A 14720-nucleotide genomic window follows, 5' to 3' on the forward strand; every position below is an offset into this window, starting at 1 on the left:
AGCCAGGCAGGTTACAGTCCATAGGGTTGCAAAGAGTTGGACTTAACTGAAGCAACTTAGCACACACACACTAGCCTCAATGGTCCAAATGAGTTTTATTTCAGTTCTTGAATGTGACTGCATCATGACTTTTACAAATTCCTGTTCTAGAAACTTCTCTCTTGTAAAAGATATATAACATAAATGATGCTATTATTTTTTACACCAAAATTTTCACTTTCAAAATACTGATAGATTGGTGTAAAGCTAGGTCAATGAGGATACAATTTTGCAGACAATTTCTTCTCCTTTTAAATTTAGAATAATTCAAAAGAGGTTCCATGTGCCCCTGACTTCTGTAGCTCAGTGGTGGGTGAGTATATTCTGAGATTTGCTTTCTTAATCAGAAGTAATTTTTTTTAAACTCTCACATTATATTTGAAAATTTGAGATGTGACTCATACTCTATTTTCAGCAAATATAAAGAGTTAGATGCTTTGAAAGTATAGTTCTTGGTAATCCCAAAGAAATAATTCAGAATCTTTTGTGCATTGAAAATGTTAAGCTAGAAATATTTTTATAGCATATTTAACATGTGAATATCCAAGAAAATTAATTTTCCTTATTTCTTTTCAGGATATTTTATTGTATTTACCATAAAACATTCTCTCTTCTAACAGTCCCTATTTCTTTTACAAAAAAAGGAATAGCTGTTTGGATTATCTACTCATGAATTTCTACTCTTTGGTTTTACCCATTTGTTAACTTTAAAGCCACTATGAGCAAAATATCTATGAAAGTCCTTAGCCAAGACTATCTGATAGGAATCACACTAATAAAAATGAAAACATATAAAAGTGTTTGTATTGAATTACAGGAGACACTGAACTTTTTTTTTTAATGTATACATTTTCAGAAAAGTGCAAAAATATTATAGTATTTCAAAATACAGTATCTCCCATTCTTTTTGCATCCTCAAAGATGTCAGTATTTTTCTTATTCTCATTGTAATTATTACTCTTATCACCACCTTATATAATACAGTGTATATAATACACCTTATATAGTATTATATATTGTCTCAGAAAATAAGAAAATAAAAATAAAAATGGTGAGGTTTATTTTGAGGCCTTCCCATCCTAGAAATGCTGTTTCACAGTCAAGATTGAGGCTTGTATCAAAGCCAGCGGATGGTGAGACCTCACTTCATGATCTTACTTAATTATTATTATTATTATTATTTACTTAAGGTATTGTAGGTAGGAGTCACATAACATTGTTCCTAGAAATAATCATGTAGTCTTAAGACTAGCCTTGTACAGTGCAATGAACCAGTTGGCTAAGCACTTGTAGGAAAAAAGCAGAAAAATTAGCTCAAAATGAGACCATAAGGATCTGGCGAATATTGCTTTCCTCATAAGCAGCTCTTTGTATGATGCTTGAGTAGTTGTTTTAAAATTTCCATATTTTTTAATTGTGTTCTAAGCAGTATTTTATATCTCACTCTGTTTTTCCTGCTTAGCAAAGCCATTTGAATGATTTGTGGGCTCATTTTCATGTTAAATATTTTAACAAGAATGGGTTCTTGACATCAGGGAGTCAGTCAGATATAATGTAGTTCTGCTAACAAGCCTCATAAAAATATAGGAAACAGATAATAAATCTGACTTCCATAGTTCATACATAATAATTTCATATTTGGAATAATTAAGTGTCAAACACACTATGGAATCTGTGAAACATTAAGAATTTGTTTCAAACAGAAAAACATATCAACTCAAATTTAAAGCTGATATTCCACTCAAATCATGTCACCAAGTCTCTATGTTGGCTATTTGGCCATCCTAACCTAGAAATGGTGTAGAGTCCTAAGGGTAACTGCTGGAATTATGACAAGTTCCTAGAGTTCTTTGGGAAGTTGGATGGAAAACCAGAAGCAGTGTTGAATACGTTAGCCACAGCTGGTCAGGATATTTTGTTGATGATATTATCATCAATCTTTGGTTAAGAGTACATGGAGATTCTATGAATTATTAATATCTTTGAGCTGAAAATGAGGCAGGCACTTTGCCTTAGGGGTAGAAATTTGAGAAAGCAAAGAATGAATGAGAATCATTATTTCTTTGGTTTTTCCAAAACATGATAATTTCTCTACCCAACATGACACCCACAATATTTTAGGATTTATATAAAACCTGATACTGATATTTCTACAAGTACAAGTCACCCCTATCTAAGAAACATACAGGATATTCTGTAATTTCAAATCAAAATTAAATAACGAATGTAAACAACAGTGTCATCACCAATATTATTTTATTTTGCATAGTGCTTTTCATCTGAAAATTGAATCTTCAGAAACTAATACAAGTCTTTAAAGACTAAGCTGATATAAGTATTCAATGAGTTTTATATGAGATAAACACAAAATAGGTTATTTCACAAAGAATAATTGCTCAATCAACATTAGTTATTGTTAATAAAATTGTTATTTCACAAGCATTATGCTTTTAACAACTTCTTACAGTTACTTGGAAAAGCAAACTAAAAGCAAAATGTAAGTTAAGACTGACTATGCATAACATCAATTTTAGACAATGATAAACAAAATTAACCCTGACGTTAAGGAGTTTAGTTTAATAAGAAGAACATTAACTTAATAAAGTATTTTTTACTATATATAAACTAAATGAACAAGGTCAGTTCAGTTCAGTCTCTCAGTCTTGTCTGACTCTCTGTGACCCCAAGGGCTACAGCACACCACGCCTCCCTGTCCATCACCAGCTCCCAGAGCTCACTCAAACTCATGTCCATTATGTCGGTGATGCCATCTAGCCATCTAATCCTCTGTTGTCCCCTGCTCCTCCTGCCTTCAGGGTCTGTTCCAGTGAGTCAGTTCTTCACATCATGTGCCAAAGTACTGGAGTTTCAGCTTCAGCATCAGTTCTTCTAATGAATATTCAGTACTGATTTCCTGTAGGATTGACTGGTTGGATCTTCTAGCAGTCCAAGGGACTCTCAGGAGTCTTCTCCAACACCACAGTTCAAAAGCATTAATTCTTTAGCACTCAGCTTTCTTTATTATCCAACTCTCATATCCGTACATGACTACTGGAAAAACCATAGCTTTGACTAGATGGACATTTGTTGGTAAAATAATGTCTCTGCTTTTTAATAGGCTGTCTAGTTTGGTCACAGCTTTTCTTCCAGGAGTAAGTGTCTTTTAATTTCATGGCTGCAGTCACCATCTGCAGTGATTTTGGAGCCCCCCAAAATAATGTCTGTCACCATTTCCACTGTTTCTACATTTATTTGCCATGAAATGATGGAAAGCTTAATGATTACCTTTTGTAATTTAACCAAAAATAATCTGGAATTGACTCACTGTAATGTATGAAGGAAGAGATTTCTTTTATTCTTACAGGGTTTTTTTATTAAATGGCCATGAAATACCATTTACTACAACAATCATCTTTTCTCCAGGAATCCATCATGGTTTTTTTTTTAAAGATAATTCAAGGATCCACTTATATATGTTTGTGATTTGGGCTTTTTTTTTTTTTTAATTTGTCTGTTTATCTGTCTTTTTATCCTTGCATCAAAGCACAATATTTTACATAATGTGATTTTTAGAAAGTCTGTATACCTTGTAGTGTCTTCTTTAAGTGCTTCTTAGTGATTTTTTCTTTATTTCATTGTCCATATCAGTATTAGAATTTTTGTTCATATTGATTAACTAAATATGACAGGCATAAAATTAATTATGTTAATATTAGTATGAGCCTCATTTATCAATCATGGGATTTCCATCCTTAACAAGTATGAAAATAACAGTTTCCTATTTATTTAGATTTTTAAAATTTTATAATTAATATTTTATAAATATTTTCTGGGTAGTTTATATTTATGTTAATGTTTTAAAAACAGATTTTTATTTGCAGAGCAGTTTAAGATTCATAGCAAAAACCAGAAAGAGTTCCCATAAGTATGTTATGTATATGTGTGTGTGTATATATGTGTGTGTGTGTGCATATATATGTGTATGTATATATACCCATATGTATATGTGTGCATATATGTATATATGTATGTGTATATATATATATGTATACGTATATGCATGTGTAGCAGTTTTAGTATGTCTAACAGTTTTAGATTCATAGCAAATTTTAGCAGAAAGCTGAGTTTCCATATGTGTGTGTGTGTATATATATATATATATATATATATGCATATATGTGCTGGCATAATGGCATAAGTCTTTTTGAAGCAGAAAATTGGTTAAAGATTTACTGAGTTTGGCCTGCTATGAAGAGCAAGACCCAGTTCTCCCCCCAGCCAGTCCCTCCCATCAGGAAGCTTCCACAAGCCTCTTCTCCTCATCCATCAGAGGGCAGACAGAATGAAAACCACAATCACAGTAAACTGACCACATGATCACAGCCTCATCTGACTCAATGAAACTATGAACCATGCTGTGCAGGGCCACACAAGACAGACAAGTCATGGTGGAGAGTTCGGACAAAACATGGTCAACTGGAGAAGGAAATGTCAAGGCACTTCAGTATTCTTTGTTGAGAACCCCATGAACAATATGAAAAGACAAAAAGGTATGACACTGAAAGATGAATTCCTCAGGTGAGTAGGTGCCCAATATGCTACTGAAGAAGAGCAGAGAAATAGCTCCAGAAGGAAAGAGTCTGAGCCAAAAGGGAAGCAAACCTAGTCGTGGATGTGTCTGGTGGTGAGAGTAAAGTCCAATGCTGTAAAGAGCAATATAGCACAGGAACCTGGAATGTTAAGTCCATGAATCAAAGTAAATTGAAAGTGGTCAAACAAGAGATGGCAAGAGTAAATATCGACATTTTAGGAATCAGTGAACTAAAATGGACTGGACTGGGCGAATTTAATTCAGAGGACCATTATATCTACTACTGTGGACAATAATCCCTTAGAAGAAATGGAGTAGCCCTCATAATCAGCAAAACAGTCTGAAATGCATTACATGAGTGCAATCTCAAAAACACAGAAAGATCTCTGTTTATTTATTTATTTATTTTTTCAGCTTCAAGCTTTTATTTATTTTATTTTTTTTTAATTTATTTTTGTTGGTGGGAATGCAAACTAGTACAGCCACTATGGAGAACAGTGTGGAGATTCCTCAAAAAACTGGAAATAGAACTGCCATATGATCCAGCAATTGCACTCCTGGGCATACACACCGAGGAAACCAGAACTGAAAGAGACACATGTACTCCAAAGATCTCTGTTTACCGGGACACGAATGAGCGACTGAACTGAACTGAACTGATTTCCAAGGCAAACCATTCAATATCACAGTAATCCAATTCTATACCCCAACCATTAATGCCAAAGAAGCTGAAGTTGGATAGACCTACAAGACCTTCTAGAACTAACACCCCAAAAAATGTCCTTTTCATCATATGGGACTAGAATGAAAAGTAGGAAGTCAAGAGATACCTGGAGTAACAGGCAATTTGATCTTGGACTACAAAATGAAGCAGTGCAAAGTCTAATAGAGTTTTGCCAAAATAAGGCACTGGTCATAGCAAATTCCCTCTTCCAACAACACAAGAGATGACTCTATACACAGGCGTCACCAGATGGCCAATAATGAAATCAGACTGATTATATTCTTTGTAGTTGAAGATAGAGAAGCTCTATATGGTCAGCAAAAACAAGACCAGGAGCTGATTTTGGCTCAGATTATGAATTCCTTATTGCCAAAATCAAACTTAAAATGAAGAAAATAGGGAAAAACACTAGCCCATTCAGGTACGATCTAAATCAAATCCCTTAAAGTTATACAGTGGAAGTGACAAATAGAAGCAAGGGATTAGATCTGATAGAGTGCCTGAAGAACTATGGATGAAGGTTCATGACATTGTACAGCAGGTGGTGATCAAAACCACCCCCCAAGAGAAGGAAATGCAAAAAGACAAAATGGGTGTCTGAGGAGGCCTTACAAATAGCTGAGAAAAGAAGAGAAGGTAAAGGTAAGGGAGAAGAGAAAAGATATAACCATCTGAATACAGAGTTACAAAGAATAGCAAGGAGAGATAAGAAAGCTTTCCTCACTGATCAATGCAAAGAAATAGAGGAAAATAATAGAATGGATAAGACTGGAGATCTCTTCAAGAAAATTAGAGATACCAAGGGAACATCATGCAAAGATGGGCACAATAAAGGACAGAAAAGGACCGAACAGAAGCAGAAGATATTAAGAAGAGGTATCAAGAACACACAGAAGAAATATACAAAAAGATCTTAATGACCCAGATAACCGTGATGGTGTGATCAACCACCTAGAACCAGACATCTTGGAGTGAGAAGTCAAATGGGTCTTAGGAAGCATCACTATGAGCAAAGCTAGTGGGGGTGATGAAATTACAGTTGAGCCATTTCAGATCCTAAAAGATGATTCTGTGAAAGTGCTGCACTCAATATCCCAGAAAATTTGGAAAACTCAGCAGTGGCCACAGGACTGGAGAATGTCAGTTTCCATTCCAATCCCAAACAAGAGCAGTGCCAGAGAATGTTCAAACTACTGAACAATTTCATTCATTTCACATGCTAGCAAGGTAATGCTCAAAATCCTTCAAGCTAGTCTTTAACAGTACATGAAGTGAGAACTTCCAGATGTACAAGAGGGAATTATAAAAGGCAGAGGAACCAGAGATCAAATTGCCAACATCCGTTGGATAATCAAAAAAGCAAGAGAGTTCCAGATAAACATCTACTTCTGCTTTCTTGACTACTCCAAAGCCTTTGACTGTGTGGATCACAACAAACTGTGGAAAATTCTTAAAGAGATGGAAATAGTAGACCACCTTATCTGCTCCTGAAAAACCTCTATGCAGGTCAAGAGGCAACAATTAGAACTGGACATGGAACAATGGACTGGTTCCAACTTGGGAAAGGTGTATGTCAAGGCTGTATATCATCACCCTGCTTATTGAACTTATATGCAGAGTACATCATGAGAAAAACTGGACTAGACGAAGCACAATTCTGGAATCAAGATTGCCAGGAGAAATATAAATAACCTCAGATATGCAGGTGACACAACCCTATGGCAGACAGCAGAGAGGGACTAAAGAGCCTCTTGAAAGTGAAAAAAAGAGTGAAAAAGCTGGCTTAAAACTCAACATTCAAAAACCTAAGATCATGGCATTTGTTCCCATCACTTCATGGCAAATAGATGGGGAAACAGTGGAAACAGTGACAGACTTTATTTTCTTGAGCTCCAAAATCACTGCAGATGGTGACTGAAGACATGAAATTAAAAGACACTTGCTCCATGAAAGAAAAGCTATAACAAGCCTTGACAATGTATTAAAGAGTAGAGACATCACTTTGCCAGCAAAGGTCCATCTAGTAAACCTGTGGCTTTTCCAGTAGTCATGTACAGATATGAGAGTTGGATCAATAAGGCTGAGTGCCAAAGAATTGATGCTTTTGAACAGTGGTGTTGGAGAAGAATCTTAAGAATCCCTTGGACTGCAAGAAGATCAAACCAGTCAATGCTAGAGAAAATCAACCGACTATTCATTGGAAGAACTGATGCTGAAGCTAAAGCTCCAATACTTTGGCCACCTTATGAGAAAAGCTGACTCACTGGAAAATTTCCTGATGCTGGGAAAGATTGAGAGCAGGAGTGGGGGCTGGGCAAGGCAGAAGACAGGATTGTTGGATGTCATCATCGACTTGATGGACATGAATTTCAGCAAGCTCAGGGAGATGGTGATGGACAGGGAAGCTTAGCGTGCTGCAGTCCATGGAGTCCTAAAGAGTAGGACACGACTGAGAGACTGAACAACTACAACATGTATATATGTATACAAACTCTGCTTTTTGCTCAGTTTTGCTGTGAATCTAAAATTGTTATGCAAATAAAAGCATTTTTAAAATATTAACATAAATATGTATGTAAAACAATATACAGAGACAGATTCTTTACTATCTGATCAACCAGGGAAACATATATATATATATATATATATATATATATATATATACACACACACACACAAGAGAGTTCCAGAAAGACATCTATTTCTGTTTCATTGACTATGCCAAAGCCTTTGACTGTGTGGATCACAAAATGTGGATCACATTCTGAAAGAGATGGGAATACCAGACCATCTGACCTGCTTCTTGAGAAACCTGTATGCAGGTCAGGAAGCAACAGTTAGAACTGGACATAGAACAACAGAGTGGTTCCAAATAGGAAAAGGAGTACGTCAAGGCAATATATTGTCACCCTGCTTATTTAACTTACATGCAGAGTACATCATGAGGAACGCTGGGCTGGAAGAAGCACAAGCTGGAATCAAGATTGCCGGGAGAAATATCAGTAACCTCAGATATGCAGATGACACCACCCTTATGGCAGAAAGTGAAGAGGAACTCAAAAGCCTCTTGATGAAAGTGAAAGAGGAGAGTGAAAAAGTTGGCTTGAAGCTCAACATTCAGAAAACTAAGATCATGGCATCTGGTCCCATCACTTCATGGGAAATAGATGGGAAAACAGTGGAAACAGTGTCAGACTGTATTTTTTTGGGCTCCAAAATCACTGCAGATGCTGATTGCAGCCATGAAATTAAAAGATGCTTACTCCTTGGAAGGAAAGTTATGACCAAGCTAGATAGCATATTAAAAAGCAGAGACATTACTTTGCCAACCAAGGCCTGTCTAGTCAAGGCTATGGTTTTTCCCGTGGTCATGTACGGATGTGAGAGTTGGACTGTGAAGCAAGCTGATCGCTGAAGAATTGATGCTTTTGAACTGTGGTGCTGGAGAAGACTCTTGAGAGTCCCTTGGACTGCAAAGAGATCCAACCAGTCCATTCTAAAGGAGATCAGTCCTGGGTGTTCATTGGAGGGACTGATGCTAAAGCTGAAACTCCAACACTTTGGCCACCTCATGCGAAGAGTTGACTCACTGGAAAAAACTCTGATGCTGGGAGGGATTGGGGGCGGGAGGAGAAGGGGACAACAGAGAATGAGATGGCTGGATGGCATCACCGACTTGATGGGGGTGGGTTTGAGTGAACTCTGGGAGTTGGTGACGGACAGGGAGGCCTGGTGTGCTGTGATTCATGGGGTCGCAGTCGGACACGACTGAGCGACTGAACTGATATATATACAGTTATGCACAGTAACCTGTTGTGTGAAGAGATACATATTCATATAGTAAAACTAAATGTTTGAGGTGAGGCGGAAAACAGTGACATAGCTAGGATAAATTTCACAAAAATGTGAGTGGTTGCTTTTATTCACAGGAGGACATCCAGATGGAAAGGAGATAACAGCAAAGTTTTTCTAGGCGCTGGCAAAGTTCTAGCTCTTTATGCTGATCGTTCCATGAATGCTTACTTTGTGATAATTCTTTAAGCTGCATCTTTATGTTTTGTTCCACTTTCTATATGTGTGTCATTGTCTATATTTTTAAAATGGATGGTTTTGTTTCTTTGTTTTGGCTTTGTTTTTAAAGAAGGGGAAAAGGCCTTTCAGGGTTGCGGTATTTTTCCTCTCCTTTCTTAAGAAAAAAGCTTCTTTCCTGAGTCATTTTTCATTGTCTCAGAAAGGAAGCTAGATGCTTGTTGAAGACTTGCTTATATTTTCTCTCATCTATTTTTTTTAGCTCTCTCAGTTCCGGATGAGCCTGGTGAAAATTTCAATTGCTTGGTTACTCTCTAATTTAAAATGTTAGGTATAAATTTAAATAAACATCTCTCAATACTGTTATAGTGTATCTCTTCTATATATTGTATGTGGGCCATTAGAATATCATTTGGGAGAAAACGTGTAACTAATAGGAAGAATGGGTAGAAGCCATGAGGCAAGGTTTCTGTTGCAATGATAGAATTGAATTTTTTCAGTTCTGAGTAAGTTCCAAGAATACTGTCAATGAAAGCTGTGTCAATTGAAAATTATTTGTATTAAATTTCCTGCATGTATTACCTTTTCAACTCTATAGGCAAAATTATCTGCAATGGGCTGATGTGATTGTTTTCAAAGGCATTATTTATCTTTTAGGTTTAACACCAAAAGAAGGATTTTGCACAGAATCATAGTATGAAAATCTATTTTATAAATAGATTTTAACTCACCCTGAATCTTTCATGATTTTGCAAAATGGATACAACCCACAAAATAAAATAAACTATTTAAAGAACATGCATTTTTAAAATTTGTTGTGTGTCAGGAACTCTTAAGACATGAGATAATCCAGAGGAAAATGTAATTCAGTAGACTGGGTGTAGGGTTAGAAATCAATGAAGAGAGCACAGATGTTTTCCTGGCTTCTTTTCTATGGTGAAATTACTAATCCATTTTAGGTCACAGATCCCTTATTCATAAAACCAATGAATACGACTCCAACTATGGTTTTCAAACAATATTCCAAGAATCTTTAAGATCCTCAGAAATGACTCAAGGTCAGTCATAGTACCAATAGAGAAGCTGAATGGGTGAGAATCCTGTGGTTGATTCAGAGAACAGCTCTATGTTTTCAAGATTATGTATCATAATCTTTACTAAACCCTCATTACGATAAAGGCGATCTGGGTGCTAAGCTAAAGAAAATAAGAATATTAACGATATGATAAACATAACTTGATTTGGTATGATTTAAAAGTATAATGAAATAGTTGTTAGTAGCTAACATAATGCCTTTTGTATTTTAAGTACCTATTAAATGCCTGTTGAAGTTATGAAATAATGAGCAAGTTAGCTCACAATTATATAGAGGGTTTATAACTCCCATATATGAAAATTCATTGAAGTACACAAGATATAATAAGGGTTCTTTAGAGTCTTACAGGTTTCATAGCCAAAAGAGATATGAATGTAGAAAGTTCCTACCCCCTTACTTTATATGAGGAAAAAAAAAATCAGAGATTATATGACTAGAACTCAGCTTTTAATACCAAACACAATGCTCCAAGCATTACAGCAAACTGGTACCAATTAATCATTCATTTTTAAACTCCTTTTCCTTAATCATCTGTAAAATGAAGAGATTGGACAAGATAACGTTAAGGTCTCTTTCAGCTTAAAACTTTTGACTCTAAATCTTGATAAGAATCTTAATAAATTTTGCCAAATGCTTTATGTAAAAGGAAAGAATATTATCAGTCTCCAGTGGATTCACCATGAACTTTTTTTTTTTAACAAGCTAATAATCCTTCTTAATATGTTTAAGAACAATACCTCCAGAAGTTTGTGGCTTGATAAGGCAAAGTTCAATAGTAATTCTTTCATTTCCCTTAGAGTCAGATTTATTTTAAAATTATGCTTATTGAAGTAAAAAAAATTAATGTGCTAATATGGAAATGAAATCTAAAATTCCATCATTTCAGCACCCAGTATTGAGTTATGCTTCTCAAATTAAATGTGAGTGCTTATAAAATTCAGCTAGGTTGGCTGAGAGTCCACAATTCTAAAATAAGTGCCTTCAATTTAAAAATATAATCACATGTTCATTGGGGATTTTGTAGATTCTAAATTGAATTAAAAGAGTAGAAATTTTGACAAATGCAAAATTTTGCACATACCTGTCTTGAAAAATATCAGTAGACACTTAAAAATACCTTAAATAGCTTCAGTTCAACTTAAATTCTAAATAATTTTAAACAGTAAAGCCAAAGCATAGTAAAGATGAAATTAAAATAAATTTGGTACCCAGACTCTAGGTTAAATAGACTACAGAAAACTCTCTAGAGAATATCAGAGGGATTTGTATCTCTTGGAAATACATCATTCATAGTTACATGCAAACAAACAGTTGCTTTATTTTTATTATCCCTATGTGCTGTGCTCTACTAAGTCTCTTCAGTCATGTCTGACTCGTTGCAACTCCATGAACTGTAGCCCACCAGGTTCCTCTGTCCCTGGAATTCTCCAAGCAAGAATGCTGGAGTAGGTAGCCTTTCCCTTCTCCAGAGGATCTTCCTGACCCAGCGATCAAATCCTCACCTCTTATGTCTCCTGCCTTGGCATGTGGGTTCTTTACTGCTGGCCCCAACTGGGAAGCCTTATCCCTTATACTTGTAACATATTCCAAGGTGCTTAAGAATTTCAGAAATGCAATAATCATAGCAGCATTCCCTGAAGGGCATCAGTGAAACTTCCCTCTTCCATACAGAGGTGTTTTGGTGACCATCTTCTCAGGAATAGCTAGCTCTCTGTGACTTCAACAGTTAACTGCAAAGATATTTGAGGAATGCTGACAGAGGCCAAGCTGTAAATATTACCTCTGTATCATCTCCACTAACCTGCAACAGTGTTAAGTTTCTGAAATTAACCCTTTAGTATGAAAAAAAAAATTAGTCCATAAATGTTTCAAGTTTATGGATCAGTTGCTTTATAAAGTATTCTTAGGCATGATAGTGATTCTTCCTCTTTATGGGCCTCCTTGGCAGTGAGGCCCTTCTCCCATCTACAAGCCTCTGCTTGACCCTCATTTCATGCTGTTCTTTGGGGGAAGATGAAATGCTGGTGAGCCAGCATCTCTTTCTTTTTTTTCTTTTGCCTCTTGATTGCATTATCACTGTAAAGACTGGTGACTTATTGTTTTAATTGACCATCTCAATACCTGATGGCTCAACAGAACCGCAGTGTCAGAAGCAGTTTGGAAAAGGAAAACATGGCTGGAGAATTAACAATCTTATTTCAGGTTATTGTAGAGCTATAATTATAAAGATAGTTTGGTATTAATATCAAAATAGACAAATGGGTCTGTGGACTAGTACAGGTTACAGATATAACCTTGCATATAAGAACAGCTCTTCCTTATAAAGGTGAAAAGACAATTCAGTGAGGAAAAAAAATTTTTTTTTCAGCAAATGGTTCTGGAACACTTGAATGTTCAAAAAATGAACTTGAATTCATTCTAAATACCATATGCAAAAAGTTCACAAGATTTATCAGAGATGTAAATTTAAAATTTAAAACTGTAAGACCTTGAGAAAAAATATAGGAGAAATGTTTGCTATCTTGGTTTAGGCCAGTGGTTGTCAAACAGGGCCAATTTTGTCCCTTGGGGGACCTCTGGAAATATTTGGAAACATTTTTGTTTGCCACACTGAGGAGGAGGTTTTACTGGCATTAAGTGAGTAAAAGCCACAAATCCTGATAAACATCCTACACTGCACAAAACAACCACTGACAACAATAATTATCTGGGTAAAAAGTTAATGGTTGTCTGGAGACCCTGGATTGGTCAAGTTTTCTTCAGTATACACCAAAAGCACTAATCTATAAAAAAAAAAAAAAAACTAAAAAATTGAACTTCATCAAAATGAAGTACTACTCTTCAAAAGATGCTATCAAGAGAATGCAAATACTGACCAAAACTGGATAAAATCTTTCCAAAGCATATCTGATACAAGATTTGTGTCCTAAATCTATAAATAAGTGTCCAAAGAATAATGAATAAACAAGCAGCCCAATAAAAAATACAGATATGGATAGGCACTCCATGAAAGAAAATATAGATACAACATTAAGCACTTAAAAAGTGTTCAACTTCATTCACCTTCAGGTAGATGAGAATAAACCCACAATGAGATATAATTTCACACCTATTAAAATGGTGAACAGTAAAAGAATGAGCATACCAAGTTTTGGCAAAGATGTGGAAGAAATGGAACACTCATACACTCTCTGCTTTTGGGAGTGTAAAATGACACAGTCACTTTGAAAGACTTCTTTGTTGATTCTTAAAATATTATATGCATGGCTACCATCCACTTCTGTTTATCAACTAAGGAGAAACTAAAGCATATATTCACAAAAAGATATACACATATGATCATAGCAGCTTTATTTGCTGTAAGTCTAAGTTGGAAATACCCCAGATATCTATTGTCTGGTGAATGGATCAGTAAACTATGATATAACCATACAATGGAATACAGATTAGCAATTCGATTAAAAGAACATGCACTGCAACATGGATACATCTTGAAATCAGTAACCTGTTGAAAAGACTCAAAGTAAAACATATGTGCATATACTGCATGGCTCCGTTTATGTAATTTTATAAAGAAAAGCAAGCTCATCTATAGTGGCAAAACACTGATAGCTGGTTACTTGCAGATGGGACATATCTTGGGGAGAACCTGTAATAAGGGCATAGGGAAAACTTCTCAGGGTGACATGTCATTTTTGAGACTATGCTGATGACATTTCAAGTATATACTGATTCAGTACTTTAAATTATTCTGTTTAAATCGTGCAGTCTGCTGTATGTTAATTATACCTCAATAAACTGCAAAAACAAAAAAGATAATTAAACAACTTAACAGGTATGCCAAACTAGAGACATGAGGAATTGACAAAAAAAACAAAAAACAGTGTGTGCATCTACATAGCCCCTAAGAGCATCATTATCGAACTAGAAAAACAAAATCTGTTCATGATTTAAACCACAATCCCAAAGCATATTTTTCTATTTCATTAAAGAGTTCCAGAAACATTGCAGCACTTTAGAAAGATTTTATTTAAAATGAGAGTTGATTTAAAGTTATATTTAATGAATAACTTCAATTACCAGGGGGGGAACCATTTATATGGAAAAGCTGAGCCTTTGAAAATTACTGGACAAAAATGTCACCATTCTCTGATTAACTTTATTTTCCACAAGGCATGGGATTTTATACCTAGAACTCTTTAAGGTTCTTCAATCACAATTGGATAAGATATACAGTTCGG

Source organism: Moschus berezovskii, chromosome 15 (genome assembly GCF_049115385.1).
Source record: "Moschus berezovskii isolate FMDL1 chromosome 15, NW_MosBer_1.0, whole genome shotgun sequence".
Classification (NCBI taxonomy): domain Eukaryota; kingdom Metazoa; phylum Chordata; class Mammalia; order Artiodactyla; family Moschidae; genus Moschus; species Moschus berezovskii.